The following is a 17,994-nucleotide window of genomic DNA, read 5'->3' on the forward strand; positions in this document are numbered from 1 at the left end:
GTACAATATGTTCCCATTTTATTGGATTCCTCAGAAACTAATAGCTCCATTCAGCAAGGTTTTTGTAGGCTAATAATACTGCTACAGAACTTTTACAAATCATTCCTTTTTAACTTTTAATGGAGACTTTTTATTCTCCAGTAAAAACAAGAATAGAGTTTTTCATAGAACAAAATTCCTTCTCATATTATCCATGTGACTGGTCTACTGAAAGGTGGCTCTCCAAAGATGTCCACATCCTAATCTGTGGTACATTACATAACGAAAGGATGTTGCATATGTGGTTAGAATGTATTAAGGATCTTCAGATGGGGAGGTGTTCTGGATTATTTAGGTGAGATGAATATGATCACTAGGGTGAATGTAAGGGGAAGGGAGGAGTACTCCCATCCCAGAAGATACTACAACATTGGGAGCAGGGAAGAGAAGGAAATCTGAAGGTTCAAACATCAATCATGGTCAGAGTGGGATTGGAAGATGTTCTACTGCTCTCTTGAAGGTGAAGGAAGGGGCCACAAGCCCAGGAATGCTGAAAAAAATAAGAAATGTGACTTCTCTAGAGCCTTCAGAAGGAAAATTGACGTGCCAAGACCTTGATTTCAGCCCATAGAAATTGGAGTATTGGAAATTCTGGCCTCCAGAACAGTAAGGTAATACATTTGTGTCGTTTTAAGCCACTTAATTTGTGGCAAGTAGTTGCAGCAGCCATAAGACATGAATATATCAAATTAAATGAAGACTCAGATCATTTCTGTTTAGAAAATGAGCTAACAATATTAGGTAGGGAGATTTCAGGCTTCAGAGTACTAGTTGCTGCCAAATTATTGCTTTGGTTTCTATGCTACATGTTTGATTTCTTAGATTCAAAGAACTGTAAAAGCCTTGTGTTTGCCTGTCTTTTCACAGTCTATCTCCTAATCAACAAAATGTAGTCATATTATTAGCACAGAGTTCAAATTCGCCCGTCAATTCCATTTTCATTCATGTTTATGTGTAGAATTCTTAATTGAAGTTGATAAAATGAATCCAAAATTTAGGTGAAATGTGGAATTTCAGTATTTTTAAAGCATTCCAATTTTTAGTTCTGGAGTCATCCATTTTTATAATATTTTAGGAAGTCTAAGGAACCATATTTATTTTATTTTTTTCCCCAAATGTCAACTGAGATATCAACTCCAAAGAATGGAGTGGGGTGGGGTTGTTGAGTAGATATGTTAACTTTTTGGCAGCCCACATCTGACCCTTTTCCTGTGTTTGGAGAATGCCCCATGGTATGAGTCCTATGACTTCCTCCACTTTGTGCTGGGCCTGGTTGGAGATAACTCCTTCTATTCAAGGAGGTGAGATTATCCCAGGTAGAACTGTACTGATGCTGTCAATGAGCTCATCAAGTACCAAGTTGATAGTTCTTAAGAAGAGCGGGTGGGGTTCAGTGAATTGGATGGGGAGGGCTTTGACTGCGGGAATCTTGAGTCCTGCCTCAAAAGAGAAAGTTGCATTATGGATGAAGAGATTTAATTAACAAAATGTATTCAGTGGTCTGAAGCAGCATGATCTAGTGATGAAAAACTGACTCATCTCAGCTCTCTACAACCCAGACTGGTGTCACCCTTACTTCAAATGTTTTCAGTGGGGTTGTGCAGTTTCTCTGCAGAATTTCCCTGAGCTCCTTCATCCTTCATCCTTCATCCTTCAACAAGCTTTTCCAAACCTCTTTGCATTTACATAATCTATACTCTCTGCCTAAAATGTTATTTCCTTCTCAGATAACCATACCCCAGTTAGCCTATAAAAATCTTTATGCATTTTTTTAACACTCAAATATCACTATACTTAGCTTTGCAGGTTGACTAAGGCTTCTGGTCTCTAAAGATACTTTGAACGTATCTATTGTCTACCATGTACTACATCTGCACTATGTTTGCATGATGATCTTTGTTTGCTTGTTTGAAGGAACATGTAAAAATAAATTCCAGACATTGTATTATTTTAACCATAAATACTTTAGTATGAATCTCTAACAGCCAAAGAGTTCAAAATAATGCCATTATCATGCCTCACAAAATTAACTCTAACATCTTCTAATATCCAGTGCATATTCAATTTCTCAAAAATCAACTTGACTGACTATACCCTCCTGGTTCTACTCTGGGGCTTCTTGGCCAACAATACGTATTTTTGTTTTACTATTGGAGTACTTTAATGTTTTTATTAATCTCATCATAGAATATATATTAGGCTTTTTTAGATAGCACAGCAAAGATAAATTTAAAACAGAAAACAGAATAGATATATAAATCTATTTTTATTACTATAACAAATACCCAAGACTGGATATTTCATGAAGAAAAGAGGTTTATTTAGTTCAGTTTTTGAGGTTGACAGTACAAGATTGGGAGGTTCCATCTGATTAGCCCCCCATGAGAACCCCTCTGTTGTATCACAATAAAGTACAGAAGAGAGGGAAATGGCTGCATGTGTAAGAGGCTAATGCATGAGGTAGCTTCACTTTATAACAACTCGCTCTCTCCAGAACTGACTGGGGTCCTGCAAACAATACATTAATCACTTGAGGGAATCCCTTCCACCTTCAAGGGGCGGGGGCTGACATAATTAATCCCTTGAAGGGACCAAGCCTCCATCACATGAACTTTTGGGGGGGGATCACATTCAAAGCATAGTAATGAAGAGTCAAATTTCAACACTGTGGTCTTAGGTTCATTAAGTAAGGCACTCTTCTGATTCAGGTCCTAGCCTTTTGGGGGAAATATCTATTTTGCCTATCAGTGGGCCCCGAAGAACACCCAAACAACAGTTTTTGGTGTAATAGCCTCCTGGGGTAGGAGCAAAATTCTCCCAGTGAGACTATCTCTCAAGGGATACATCCACAGGGTAATGATCAAATCAAATTAAACTAAAAAGAGAAACAAGCAAAAATCCAACAAGCTGGAATATATTTTCCACTTACAATGTTCCTTTCCATGGTGAAGTACCTTAATTAGTGTAGCATTCCTGGCCTCTCAATCCCTTCCTCACTCTGCCCCAGGGAATGAACATAGAGTGAATTGCCTGATACATAAAGCATGGAAGAATAAACTGAGTTTTTGAATCATGTTTTTTTCCCCTTCTTTGAGCTTGCTTCCCACAGGGAGTGGGAGGTCTTTGCTTTTCCACAATATAAGAATAACCTGAACAAGACACCCCACTCTGTAGTAGACCACTCCTGTGACTGTGTGGGTAAGTCTGCCTACTTGTGAGGCTCACTATGGAGGCCCGTTGGACCCTCATATTTCCTGTGGACTTCAATATAGCCTTTCTCAGAAACAAGATGGACATTTTGGTATCCACATGCTTTATTCCTATTCTTATTTCTCGTTTTTTTTCCCCAGGGGATGAAGGATATTATCCTGAGGATCTTCTCAAAAATGTAAAGATAAAATATTGTCTTAATATTCTGCTATATTCTCTTTGCTAATATTTTATATATGATTTTATACTGATTTTTTGAAGTAGGATTAATTTTGTCTACCTTTTAGGGGTTTTGTTATCAAAAGTATACTAGATTCATAAAAAGAATTTAAGTGTTTTCCTTTTAATTATCTGCACTCTGGAAAATTTTTAAATTGTATTGTATTATTATAAATAATGTACATTTTCTAAAGATTATTCTTTTATTCGTGTTCTCAGAGTTGAACAAAGTAGTCACTTCTAAATCTTTAAGTTTCCTCTGTGGTCATTTCATTATCATTTCTAATTTCTGTACTCTTAGACTATCTCCCATTTCTTCACTTGATCAGATGACCTTAGGTTTTATGTTTGTATATTAAGGGTTTTTTTTTGTAGAAGGAATGCTTATATTCACCTATTAGCTCCACAAGCATTTCATTTTAAATTCTTTATTGAATATCTATTTATGATTGGTTTCTTCTGATTTACTTGGGATTCTTTTTTTTCTAACTTTACACTTATTTGTGAATGTAAATTTTCCATCTGTGAATTTTCCTCTGAATTTTGCTTTGCTTGTATCCCATGTTTCTTATGTAATGAGGAGAAAACACTCATTTGTAAGCAAGCAAATTTGTTACTTTGTCCTGTGAAGGAGATAATTAATTGAGGGATCTATTCTTTGGGTAAATATGTTTTCAGGGAGTCAGTCTCTCTCTTCTCTCCACTCCCCTCCTTTTTTCTCTCCCTCTCTCCCTTCCCCTTTCCCCTCCCTTTCCCCCTTCTCCCCTCTCCCCTTCCTGATCACCATATCTTGAATTCATGACCTCCCTGCCTCAGTCTCCTGAGTTGCTAGCATTACAGGTATACCATTGCACACAGTTTGTTTTCAGTTATTCCCAATAATCTTGTGACATTTTCAATGACAGATTGTATTTTTTGTACTGCTGATATCAAGCTTGTCCATCTGGCTCATTTTGTATAATGGAATGTTAATAGACAGTCCATTGTGGACTTCTACCATTGTGGGATTCTGCCACTTCTCTTTTTCTGTGCCCCAAATCAGCATGTTCCAGATTGGATTGTTCCTTTCTTCTGGGTCCCCTCATGAAGAAAATGTGGAGTAGAGGTATAGCTAACCAGTGAAGGACATGTAATGGAGCAAGAAATAAACCTTTGTTGTTGTAAATTGATGAGTTTGGGGGGTTGTTTGTTATTGCAGTCTAAACTAGCAAAACTGATACAGTATGGATAGATATATAGTTATATATTCATTGTATCTATCTTTATCTACTATATCACATTATTAATACACATAAGATATATCATGTACACCTCAATAGGATGTAGTGACATCTTTTGAACAACGAATGTGTAAGTACATTTTATAAAACTTGAAACATAATTTTTGTTGTTTAAATTATTGTTATAAAATTCATAGTTGTGTCTTTGCTTTCATCATTGTGGACGTAGTTATGAGTTGTTTGATGCCAGGTCTTTGGTAAAAAACATTCTCCCTTTCAGACCATTTTTCTTCTTCCTCCTCTCTTCCTCTTCTTCCTCCTTTTTTCCTCCTCTGCCTCCTTCTTTTGTCATAGAGATAGAACTGAACACAGGGGTGTTTTACCACTGAGCTACATTCCCAGCCCTTTTCATCTTTTATTTTTTGAGACTGAGTCTAAGTTGCTGAGGGCCTCACTAAATTGCTATGGCTGGTCTTGAACTTGTGATCCTCTTGCCTCAGTGTCCTGTTGCTGAGATTACAGGCTTGTGCCTCCATACTTAATTTTTTTTAAAGGAAACCCCACTGCTCTATACGTGTCAGCTTTGGGATAGGGTTCCAGAAATTCAATCATATGAGAAAAGGACACTGTCTTTTCTTGTTTATAATTTTTAAAATCTGATATTATTACTCCTTATAATCAGTGGAAATAATGCATCTTTATAAATGTTGCTTTTTACAGAGGAGATACATAGTTTCCTATAACTATCGGATGTGCAAAAGGATGAAATATGAAGATAATTTTTAAAAATTCTTCTAAGTAAGGAAAATAAAATATTTTGGCTTTTTTGGAAATTATAATTAAGAAGTCAGGTAATAGTTAAAGATTCTAACGTGAGTGCCATATTTTGACAAAACATAAGAGCTGTGTCTTTGATTTGGCAAGTACTCATAATTTTACAAGTGTTTTATCATTATGTCTTAGAGAAAGATCTAAGCAAAATTTTATCAGATGCCAAAAATATTTGGAAATAGTGTTTTAGTTTAGTACCTCCTATATGGTTGTTATTTTATATGATGAAACTGGCATAAGTGAAAATTTGGTTAATTTTCTAACTTTGTTTTTATTCCCTGTATTGTAGTACAAATCTGAGTTTTAATAGGCTAATCTCTGAGGAATCAAATATTCCTAGGAAAAAGTAATCTGCAGAGGAACTGCAACTAAGGACCATATGATTTATATTATTAGTACTTTCCATGTAACAATTCTACACATTGTTACCATTAGCAACACTATTTCAATCATGAATATCACCAAGTTCAGAAGAAAACATTTCTGAATCTTCTCTATTAGACCATGATCAAGAGGAAAAATACAAGACTGAGTTTTCCTTTAGTGTTATGTCTGACATTTTTAAATAGACTCATTTTCTGTGGTTTCATGTGACCTATTCCATTTGTCACTAGATGGCAAGGAGGCCTGTCTCTCATTAGCACTTCCGCTAGTACTTGAGAAAAATATTCTGGAAGAAAAAAAAAAAAGATTTCAATCCACCCCCACTCCCACCCTGCTGGATTTGGAGGCATTTGATTTTTTAGAAATTTTACAAATATCATCTTTAATTTTAGTTTAATACTCCTAAACATATGAGGTTATGAGATATAACTAACATACTATCCACCTAGAACTATATTTCTCTTTGCTCCTAAAGATGGTTTTGATTAAAAAATTGTCTTTATATTACATTAAGGGTGAGATAGGATTTAACTGTGTGTGAGGAAGAAGACCAATCTGTAAAAGAAAAAACAATAGGTCAGAGTTAAAGCTGTACTTTAAATTTTTTACTTTCATTTTTGATAAACATGTATTAATTATACATTTTAGTGGTGTTGATAAATGCATGTTGTATGAAAAGTGTATTGAAATTCCCTACTGAAATCTGTTACTTTTCTATCCATTTAATTTTCCCCCTTCTTTCTGTTTATCTGAGTCCCTGCAATCACTGTAGGCACTCTGCAGATTTGGAGCGTGTCATACTGAGTGGGGTTGTAGTGTGTATATGTGTTTGCAAGAAAGTCCCAGTTATTTGCCTTTCTCCTTCCTTTTTCTCTCATCATCAGAGATGTTCTTAGTATCAGTTAGTGATTCTTTACTGGAGCGAACCATTGGGATAAAACATAACTCCCTTTGAACCATTGTGGGTATATTCTAGGGTAAGCGTTAAAAGATCTTCCAGTTGTGAAAATTAGATGATGTCACTTTCTTTTTTTTAAAAAAATCATATAGAGTATAGTTCCATAACCATAATGAAATCAAATTAGAAATCAATAACAAAAGAAAACAGGAAATTTTTACTGAGTATAGTGGTTTATGCCTGTAATTCCAGTGAATGAAGAGGCTGAGGTAAGATGATCACAAATTTGAGGCCAATCTTGGCAACTTAATGAGCCCTTGTCTTAAAATAAAACATTTTAAAAGGCTGGAGATGTAACTCAGTGGTAGAGTGTCCTGGGCTCAATCTTCATCACAAAAGGAAGAGAGACAGAGAGAGAGACAGGTAGAGAGACAGACAGACACAGACACAGAGAGAGAGAGAGAGAGAGAAAGAGAGAGAGAGGAAAATATGAAAACACTTGGACATTGAACAATGTACTTTGAAACAATAATGGATCAAAAAAGAAATTTCAAAGGAAATATAAAAATACATATAACTTAAGAAAAATGAAAACACAATATATTAAAATTTGTGGAAGACTGTTAAAGCAGCACCAAGAGGGAAATTTATAGCACTTAAACACTTCCATTAAAAATAGGTAAAATCTCAGTTTAAATAAGTTATGTTTGTATTTCAAGAAACAATAAAAAGAACTAAATGAGCAGGCAGAAGAAAAAAACAACAACAAAGTTAAGAGCATAAATCAATGAGGCTAAAAATTCATTTTAAATGATTCTATTTAATTTTGGTTTACAAATGCTTATTTTTAAATAAAGAAAAATGCAGAAAAAATGGGTTAATTGAAATATATCAATAAAATTGATAGCTGTTAGGTAAGTCACAGAAAAATAAAAGAAAAAAAATAAGGAGACACCAATCATCAATATCAAGAATCAAATATAGGATATCAATATAGGGTCTTGATTTATTGAATGAATAATAAAAAATACTGTAAAATTTTACAGTCATAAAATAGGCACCTTAGAATAAATAATCAATTCTTTGAAAATTAAAATCTAACAAACTCAAATAAAATAAATGACCTGAATAGTCCTACAACCAAATATGATATCTATACATAATGAAGTATTACTCAGCCATAAAGAAGACTAACATTATGACATTTTCTGGTAAATGAATGGAAATGGAGACAATCATGTTAAATGAATAAGCCTGTCTCAAAGAATCAAAGATGTAATTTTCTCTGATATTTGGAAATTAATCTAAAATAAGGGGAAGTAGGGATAAAAAGGGCAGGGGAAGGGTAAAAAAGGGAGAGAGAATTTCATCAAAATAAAGGAAAGAGTAGACAGAGGGGATTAGGAGGAAGAAGAAGGGAAGGTAAAAGGGAAGAGCAGAAGAACGAATCTGACTGAATTTTCATATGTGCATGCATAGATGTGTCATGTGAGTCCCAATATCAGCTATATCCACAGGAAACTAATTTTAAAAAATGTAAACTGTATGGGCTGAGGTTGTGGCTCAGTGGTAGAGCACTCGCTTGGCACATGTGAGGCCCTGGTTTGATCCTCAGCACCACATAAAAATAAATAAAACAAAGGTATTGTATTAAAAAAAAGTATACTGTAAATGAATTGAAAAGGATAAGTGGAGCGAAGGGAGAGAAACTGGAGATTGTATTGGAGCCCCCTGAGTTCCACACCTTTGTGATAACGTCAGAGTGTATCTTGGTGTTATATGTAACTAAAAAATAATAAACAGAAAGTTGCACTCATATAGTAAAATAAGCTTCACATTGATTGACTCAAATAGTCACATTTGCTTATGTATACTCAGAATGACAAGAGAAAATATTAATTTCAATTTATAAGTCTTCAAAAAGTACATTGTGGGTCACATAATAAATAGCCCTATATTATACTGTTAGGTGTACAAAATGTACCAAATAAAAAAGAACAGCAATAACAACAACAACAACAACAAAAAACTCCTAATCTAAAAAGTGATTATAGCAAAGTTTCAGGATATAAGGTTAGTATGTAAACTTAATTTTCTTTTTTTTCTTTAATTTTTATAGTTGGTTGTTCAAAACATTACATAGTTCTTGACATCTCATATTTCACACTTTGATTCAAGTGGGTTATGAACTCCCATTTTTACTCCATATACAGAATGCAGCATCACATTGGTTACACATCCACTGTTTTACATATTGCTATACAAGTGTCTGTTGTATTCTGCTGCCTTTCCTATCCTCTACTATCCCCCATCCCCTCCCCTCCCCTCCCATCTTCTCTCTCTACCCCATCTACTGTAATTCATTTCTCCCCCTTGTTTTTTTCCTTTCCCCTCACTTCCTCTTGTATGTAATTTTGTATAACCATGAGGGTCTCCTTCCATTTCCATGCAATTTCCCTTCTCTCTCCTTTTCCCTCCCACCTCTCATCCCTGTTTAATGTTAATCTTCTTCTCATGCTCTTCCTCCCAACTGTGTTCTTAGTTACTCTCCTTATATCAAAGAAGACATTTGGCATTTGTTTTTTAGGGATTGGCTAGCTTCACTTAGCATAATCTGCTCTAATGCCATCCATTTCCCTGCAAATTCTATGATTTTTGTCATTTTTTAATGCAGAGTAATACTCCATTGTGTATAAATGTCACATTTTTTTAATCCATTCGTCTATTGAAGGGCATCTAGGTTGGTTCCACAGTCTTGCTATTGTGAATTGTGCTGCTGTGAACATCGCTGTAGCAGTGTCCCTGTAGCATGCTCTTTTTAGGTCTTTAGGGAATAGACCGAGAAGGGGAATAGCTGGGTCAAATGGTGGTTCCATTCCCAGCTTTCCAAGAAATCTCCATACTGCTTTCCAAATTGGCTGCACCAATTTGCAGTCCCACCAGCAATGTACAAGTGTACCCTTTTCCCCACATCCTGGCCTTGTTGTTGTTTGACTTCATAATGGCTGCCAATCTTACTGGAGTGAGATGGTATCTTAGGGTGGTTTTGATTTGCATTTCTCTGACTGCTAGAGATGGTGAGCATTTTTTCATGTACTTATTGATTGATTGTATGTCCTCCTCTGAGAAGTGTCTGTTCAGGTCCTTGGCCCATTTGTTGATTGGGTTATTTGTTTTCTTATTGTTTAATTTTTTGAGTTCTTTGTGTACTCTGGATATTAGGGCTCTATCTGAAGTGTGAGGAGTAAAGATTTGTTCCCAGGATGTAGGCTCCCTATTTACCTCTCTTATTGTTTCTCTTGCTGAGAAAAAACTTTTTAGTTTGAGTAAGTCCCATTTGTTGATTCTAGTTATTAACTCTTGTGCTATGGGTGTCCTATTGAGGAATTTGGAGCCCGACCCCACAATATGTAGATCGGAGCCAACTTTTTCTTCTAACAGACGTCGTGTCTCTGATTTGATATCAAGCTCCTTGATCCATTTTGAGTTAACTTTTGTGCATGGCGAGAGAAAGGAATTCAGTTTCATTTTGTTGCATATGGATTTCCAGTTTTCCCAGCACCATTTGTTGAAGATGCTATCCTTCCTCCATTTCATGCTTTTAGCCCCTTTATCAAATATAAGATAGTTGTAGTTTTGTGGATTGGTTTCTGTGTCCTCTATTCTGTACCTTTGGTCCACCCACCTGTTTTCGTACCAGTACCATGCTGTTTTTGTTACTATAGCTCTGTAGTATAGTTTGAGGTCTGGTATGGCTATACCACCTGATTCACACTTCCTGCTTAGAGTTGTTTTTGCTATTCTGGGTCTTTTATTTTTCCATATGAATTTCATGATTGCTTTATCTATTTCTACAAGAAATGCCGTTGGGATTTTGATTGGCATTGCATTAAACCTATAGAGAACTTTTGGTAATATCGCCATTTTGATGATGTTAGTTCTGCCTATCCATGAACAGGGTATATTTTTCCATCTTCTAAGATCTTCTTCTATTTCTCTCTTTAGGGTTCTGTAGTTTTCAATGTATAAGTCTTTCACCTCTTTTGTTAGGTTGATTCCCAAGTATTTAATTATTTTTTGAGGATATTGTGAATGGAATGGTTGTCCTCATTTCCATTTCAGAGGATTTGTCGCTGATATACAGGAATGCCTTTGATTTATGCATGTTGATTTTGTATCCTGCCACTTTCCTGAATTCATTTATTAGCTCTAATAGTTTTTTTGTAGACCCTTTTGGGTCTGCTAGGTATAGAATCATGTCATCCACAAATACTGATAATTTAAGTTCTTCTTTTCCTATTTTTATGCCTTTAATTTCTTTTGTCTGTCTAATTGCTCTGGCCAGTGTTTCGAGAACTATGTTGAACAGAAGTGGTGAGAGAGGGCATCCCTGTCTTGTTCCAGATTTTAGAGGGAATGCCTTCAATTTTTCTCCATTCAGAATGATGCTAGCCTGAGGCTTAGCATAGATTGCTTTTACAATATTGAGGTATGTTCCTGTTATCCCTAATTTTTCTAGAGTTTTGAACATAAAGGGATGCTGTACTTTGTCGAATGCTTTTTCTGCGTCTATGGAGATGATCATATGGTTCTTATCTTTAAGTCTGTTGATGTGGTGAATAACATTTATTGATTTCCGTATATTGAACCAGCCTTGCATCCCAGGGATGAATCCTACTTGATCCTGGTGCACAATTTTTTTGATAGTTTTTGTATCCGATTTGCCAGAATTTTATTGAGGATTTTTGCATCTAGGTTCATTAGAGATATTGGTCTGTAGTTTTCTTTCTTTGAAGTGTCTTTGTCTGGTTTCGGAATCAGGGTGATGTTGGCCTCGTAGAATGAATTTGGAAGTTCTCCCTCTTTTTCTATTTCCTAAAATAGCTTGAAAAGTATTGGTATTAGTTCCTCTTTAAAGGTTTTGTAAAACTCTGCTGTATACCCATCCGGTCCTGGGCTTTTCTTAGTTGATAGTCTTTTGATGGTTTCTTCTATTTCCTCCATTGATATTGGTCTGTTTAGGTTGTCTATATCCTCCTGACTCAATCTGGGTAGATCATATGACTTAAGAAATTTATCGATGCTTTCACTATCTTCTATTTTATTGGAGTATAAGGATTCAAAATAATTTCTGATTATCTTCTGTATTTCTGAAGTGTCTGTTGTGATATTGCCTTTTGCATCCTGTATGCTAGTAATTTGAGTTCTCTCTCTTCTTCTCTTCATTAGCATGGCTAAGGGTCTGTCAATCTTATTTATTTTTTCAAAGAACCAACTTTTAGTTTTGTCAATTTTTTCAATTGTTTCTTTTGTTTCGATTTCATTAATTTCAGCTCTGATTTTAATTATTTCTTGCCTTCTACTTCTTTTGCTGTTGTTTTGCTCTTCTTTTTCTAGGATTTTGAAATGAAGTATGAGATCATTTATTTGTTGTTGTTTTTTCTTTTTTTAAGGAATGAACTCCAAGCAATGAATTTTCCTCTTAGAACCGCTTTCAATGTGTCCCATAGATTCCGATATGTTGTGTCTGTGTTTTCATTTATCTCTAAGAATTTTTTAATTTCCTCCTTGATGTCTTCTATAACCCATTGATCATTCAGTAACCTATTGTTCATTCTCCACGTGATGCATGATTTTTCCTTCCTTCTTTGAATGTTGATTTTCAGTTTCATTCCATTATGATCAGATAAGATGCATGGTATTATCTCTACTCCTTTATAGTGTCTAAGAGTTGCCCTGTGACATAATATATGATCTATTTTTGAGAAGGATCCATGTGCTGCTGAGAAAAAAGTGTAGCTGCTTGATGTTGGGTGGTATATTCTATATATGTCAATTAAGTCTAGGTTATTAATTGTGTTATTGAGTTCTATAGTTTCTTTATTCAACTTTTGTTTGGAAGATCTGTCCAGTGGTGAGAGAGGTGTGTTGAAGTCTCCCATAATTATTGTATGGTGGTCTATTAGACTCTTGAACTTGAGAAGCTGCACCATTGTTTGGGGCATATATGTTTATGATTGTTATGTCTTGTTAGTGTATGGTTCCCTTGAGCAGTATGTAGTGTCCCTCTTTATCCCTTTTGATTAAATTTGGCTTGAAATCTATTTTATTTGATATGAGTATGGACACTCCTGCTTGTTTCCAAAGTCCAAATGAGTGATATGATTTTTCCCAACCTTTCACCTTCATTCTATGTATGTATTTTCCTATCAAAAGCGTCTCCTGTAGGCAACATATTGTTGGGTCTATTTTTGTGATCTATTCTACTAGCCTGTGTCTTTTAATTGGTGAGTTTAACCCCTAACATTTAGGGTTATTATTGAGATATGGGTGTTCTTCCAGCCATATTTGTTTATTTATGTTACTTAACATGGTTTTTTTTCCTCTTTGATTATTTTTTCCCCCTTTACTGTACTACCTTCCACTGTTGGTTTTCATTGTTATTTTCCATTTCCTCTTCTTGTAATGTTTTGCCGAGGATGTTTTGAAGAGATGGTTTTCTAGCTGCAAATTATTTTATCTTTTGTTTATCATGGAAGGTTTTAATTTAATTTTCCATCCTGAAGCTTAATTTCTCTGGATACACAATTCTTGGTTGGAACCCATTTTCTTTCAGCGTTTGAAATATGTTATTCCATGATCTTCTAGCTTTCAGAGTCTGTGTTGAAAGATCAGCTGTTATCCTGATTGGTTTACCCCTAAATGTAATCTGCTTCCTTTCTCTTGTAGCTTTTAAAATTATCTCCTTATTCTCTGTGTTGGGCATCTTCATTATAATGTGTCTAGGTGTGGATCTCTTATGATTTTGCACGTTCGGCGTCCTGTAGGCTTCTAGGATTTGGGATTCTGTCTCATTCTTCAAGTCTGGGAAGTTTTCTCATATTATTTCATTGAACAGATTGCTCATTCCTTTGGTTTGGACCTCTATACCTTCCTGTATCCCAATGACTCTTAAGTTTGGTTTTTTTATGTTATCCCATATTTCTTGGATGTTCTGCTCATGGTTTCTTAACAGTCTTGCTGAGCTGTCTATGTTCTTTTCAGGTTGAAATACTTTGTCTTCATTGTCTGATGTTCTATCTTCTAAGTGTTCTACTCTGCTGGTAGTATTCTCAATTGAGTTTTTAAGTTGGTTTATTGCTTCCTGCATTTCTAGGATTTCTGTTTGTTTTTTATAACCTCTATCTCCCTGAATAGTTGATCTTTTGCTTCTTGGATTTGTTTATGTAATTCATTGTCGAAGTGATCTTTCATTGTCTGATTTTGCTGTCTAATGTCTTCCTTGAGACTCCAGATCATCTGAAGCATGTATATCCTGAATTCTTTATCTGACATTCCACCTGCTGCAGATATTACCTCTTCTAACATTGAGTTGGCCTGCATTGCTTGTGGTCCTTTCTTTCCTTTTCATACTGCTTCCGTTTCTTTCTACTTGGTGAAACTGTTGTGTTGTTGAATTTTCCCCCTATATATTTATATAGCTCTTGTATAGTTGCAAAGTCTCCCTCGCAGGCGCGGGTGGCGGCTCTGCCCCTCCTCCAATTGGGGCAGTGTGCCTACCATGCCAGCAGGCCGCTGGGCCTGTTCTGCTGGTCGGTAGCAGGTCTCGGTAGCAGGTCCGCCTACCTTGCAGGCGCGGGGCGGCAGCTCTGCCCCTCCACGGGCCCCTCTGTGGGCCGCTAGGCCTGTACTGCTGGTCAGTCGTAGGTCCGCCTACCTTGCAGTCGCGGGGCAGCAGCTCTGCCCCTCTGCGGCCGCTGGGCCTATTTTGTCGGTGGTTGCAGGTCCACCTACCTTGCAGGCATGGGCGGCGGCTCTGCCCCTCTGCGGGCCGCTGGGCCTGTTCTGTCTGTCAGTTGCAGGTCTGCCTACCTTGCTGGCGTGGGCAGCGGCTCCAGATGATGTCACTTTCATCCCTAGAACTGCTGATCAAATCAGCTGATCATAGTGTGTGCACCTGTAGCCCCAAATACTCAGGATGCTGAGGCAGGAAGATCCCTTGAGCCCAGGAGATTGAGGCTAGCCTGGGTAATATTATGAGACCCTATCTTAAAAAGCAAATGAAATTGCTTATCTACTGCCTCTCTTGTACAGGGTGAAATCTAGGCTGTTCTATTCAGCATCTAATGTCTTCATGGTCTGACTCTAATCTCCCATTCTGGTCTCATCTCTCCATCCAGGAGTCAAACTATTTTGACTCTCTCCATTTGTGAGGTCAGGGCTCTTTACCAACAGGGAAGGCTAATTAATTGTTCTTCCTTCTTTTGTTTTAGCTCAAATGCTTCTTTTTCCACAAAGCCTTTGTTGCCTACCTCAGCCACCCTCTGCTATTCCCTCTGTACATCATGCCCCTGTTGATGCACATAGCTAATTTATTGTCAGTTCAGCATTCACTCTCTCCTACTTCCCTCATGAAAGAGTCCTGATTTTATTCAGAGTGTCAGTTTGCCTAATTCCAAATTTTCTTGTGGTCAAATGTCCAAGCTCTGAACAATGAAATATAAATGGATGCTGTGTAGGACTTTGAAAAATTTCTCTCAAAAGAACAGGTAGCTGCCACTGGCTATTTTTGTCTTTATCTCCTTATTTCTTCAAAATTGCCTAAATGTGGATGCATTGAATAGAGCTCCAGCAACCATTTTGGACTGTAAGGCTTCCTTTGAGAATAAACAACATACATTAGAGATGGTAGGGTAGAAAAATAAAAGAGTCCTGAGACTTAACACTGTGAGGCTGCCATTCCAGCTTTTGACTATGTATGTATGAATTTCTTTCACTTGAGACATAGAGGCTATTTATTTTAACCTGCCCTTATTTGAATTTTCTCTTATGTGTACCAGCTCTGATCTTGACTAACACATCTGAATTGTAGCAATTACTAAAGTGTATAATATTGATTTATTCTTTACATGTCTTTCTCACTGTATGGTTTCCCTGTAGGAGTGCTGGGGCTACCATCCTTTGTTATGAGATAATGAGAATATCATGCTGAGTCCTGACAATGTGTCCCTCTTGAATCCATGGGGGAAAGGTAGAGAGGTTAACATGTAGTCTTACCAAAAGTCCAATCTTGGTATCTGTTATCTCTAGAAGAAGTGAAGTCGTCAAATAAGACCAGAGCAACTGTAAAGTGGGCCTCAGTTGATAAAACATTTGGACAGTTCACACTCTCTGAGCACAAGTTTTGGGGAATCTAGGTTTCTACAAGGATACTTTTAGATGAGAAGTGTTCAAAGATTCTTTACCTATCCCCCTGCAGGCAGAATGGATCTCTCTAATGTATCACAAAATGATAACAAGTCATAATTATAAGTCAATTTATTCTGGGTACAGTCTACTCTCTCTGTGCATTTGCTAATATTTTAGCTTTATCTAAGCATTGTTCAGGAGAACCAGTGCAAGGGCCTGTGTCCTTCTTTGGCCTGAGGGTATGTATGTTAGTCAGCATCCTGGTAGCAGCAAGAAGGAACCAGGGACCATAGAATAAGAGGGAACTCAAGAGAATTGAGTGAGTCAAGGTCCAGTGACCCCTCACATCAAGAACTCCTATTTCCAGTGCAAGAGGCTCCATTAAGGAATGCCCAATTACCCTTCATATGAACACAAATGATGTTAGTTCTGGAAGGGCTCATAGAGTTCATTTGTTCAACTCATCTGTCCACTCACAACACTTTACTTGGGCATCAGATTTTTCAGTTTTAACTCTTTGCCCCACCCCTTTCCATTCTGTGTCCATGGGATATCCAACTAGAGACCATCTTCTGCTTTATTTCCCCCAGAATCCTTGTTTGTGCAATTTTGCCCCCGGAATCATCAGGAAAAATGATCCAAAACATGGAAATGGACAAAAGAGATTGATGAGTGACTTTTCCATGAAGTGCTGACTATTTTCTCATATACACTAGGGAATTAACTGATTGTAAACAGGTGTGTGCCTTTGACTTATTTCCTATCAACTTTTTGTAGAGATATAAGTTAACTTGTAAAAAGCTGATCATAATGCATATGATTATTGTCCATAGCAATGCAAATGAATTTTGTCTTGTAGAGAATAAGTTAATTTTTGTACTAGAGAAAGGAGAAGCCTACACATTAATGTTTTATTGAGCTGTAGAATATTAATACATTTAATATCTATTAGCAAGTTGATTCCAGCACTCCAATGATATTTAGTTACATATATATTATATATACTTGTATTTTATGGAAAATTTTACAAAATTTTTCCCATTATTTCAAGTGGCTGTAAAATTAGATGTAAATGGACAGGAATTTGGTTAATTGTTTCAAGTACTATTTTTTTAATCATGAGACATTTTATTCAATAAAATGCTTTTACTCTTTTTGGCTTTGTATTGTAGGACAAGGTGTACTTATAAATCTACCAAGCAGTTTGTCCAGATTCATGTGTATAGAGAGGCTGGACATGAGCAATGTTGATGGAATTATCATGATTATGGGAACAGAGAAAAACATCACTTCTGTCTACTGATCATGAATGCTGAGCACTATAAAGCACCTCAGGGATTTTATTATAAAGGGATAAAAATCAAGGTCCTTTTAGGATAGTTAAATAGTCTATGGAAAATATTGGAAGTTCTGAGCACTGGACTAATCAAAAGTGAGGAAGGGTTTTACTGCTCAGGCAGAAATTCTAAGAAGGAACAGTGCAAGATAAAGCAGATAAGCTAAATGAAGGCCTTTGAAATTTATCCTACAGGCAAGTGAAGTCCTACTGGTGATTTGGGACTGAAGTAATGGATCTGGAAGACTAATATGACAGTGACATGTCAGAAAAATTGGATTTGGAGGTGGTTGATGGGGGTGAGTGGTGTTGCATACAAAGGCAGCCCTGAGAACTCCTAGATGGAAAGCGAAAGAAGGGCATAGGAAATTTTTCAAAGATTTATTTATCTTTGGATAGAAAATGAAAGAGTGTGATATTAAAGATGACTTCAAAACTTTGAACCTTAGAAGTTTGGAACAATTAGATAGATGGTGTCACTGAAAAGGAGGACAGACAGAATTTCTCATTGGGGAGGTTTTTCAGTGTAAGGCACTTCTGACAATATCATTGCTTATCATATGGTATTCTTTTTTTAAAAAAATTTCAGTTCATCTATTTCATTGTCCAATAATCTGTGAGACAGGTATGGTAATTAAATAACCATTTCTCTTATAGAATAATAAACT

This window comes from Urocitellus parryii, chromosome 12, assembly GCF_045843805.1.
Source record: "Urocitellus parryii isolate mUroPar1 chromosome 12, mUroPar1.hap1, whole genome shotgun sequence".
Classification (NCBI taxonomy): Eukaryota; Metazoa; Chordata; class Mammalia; order Rodentia; family Sciuridae; genus Urocitellus; species Urocitellus parryii.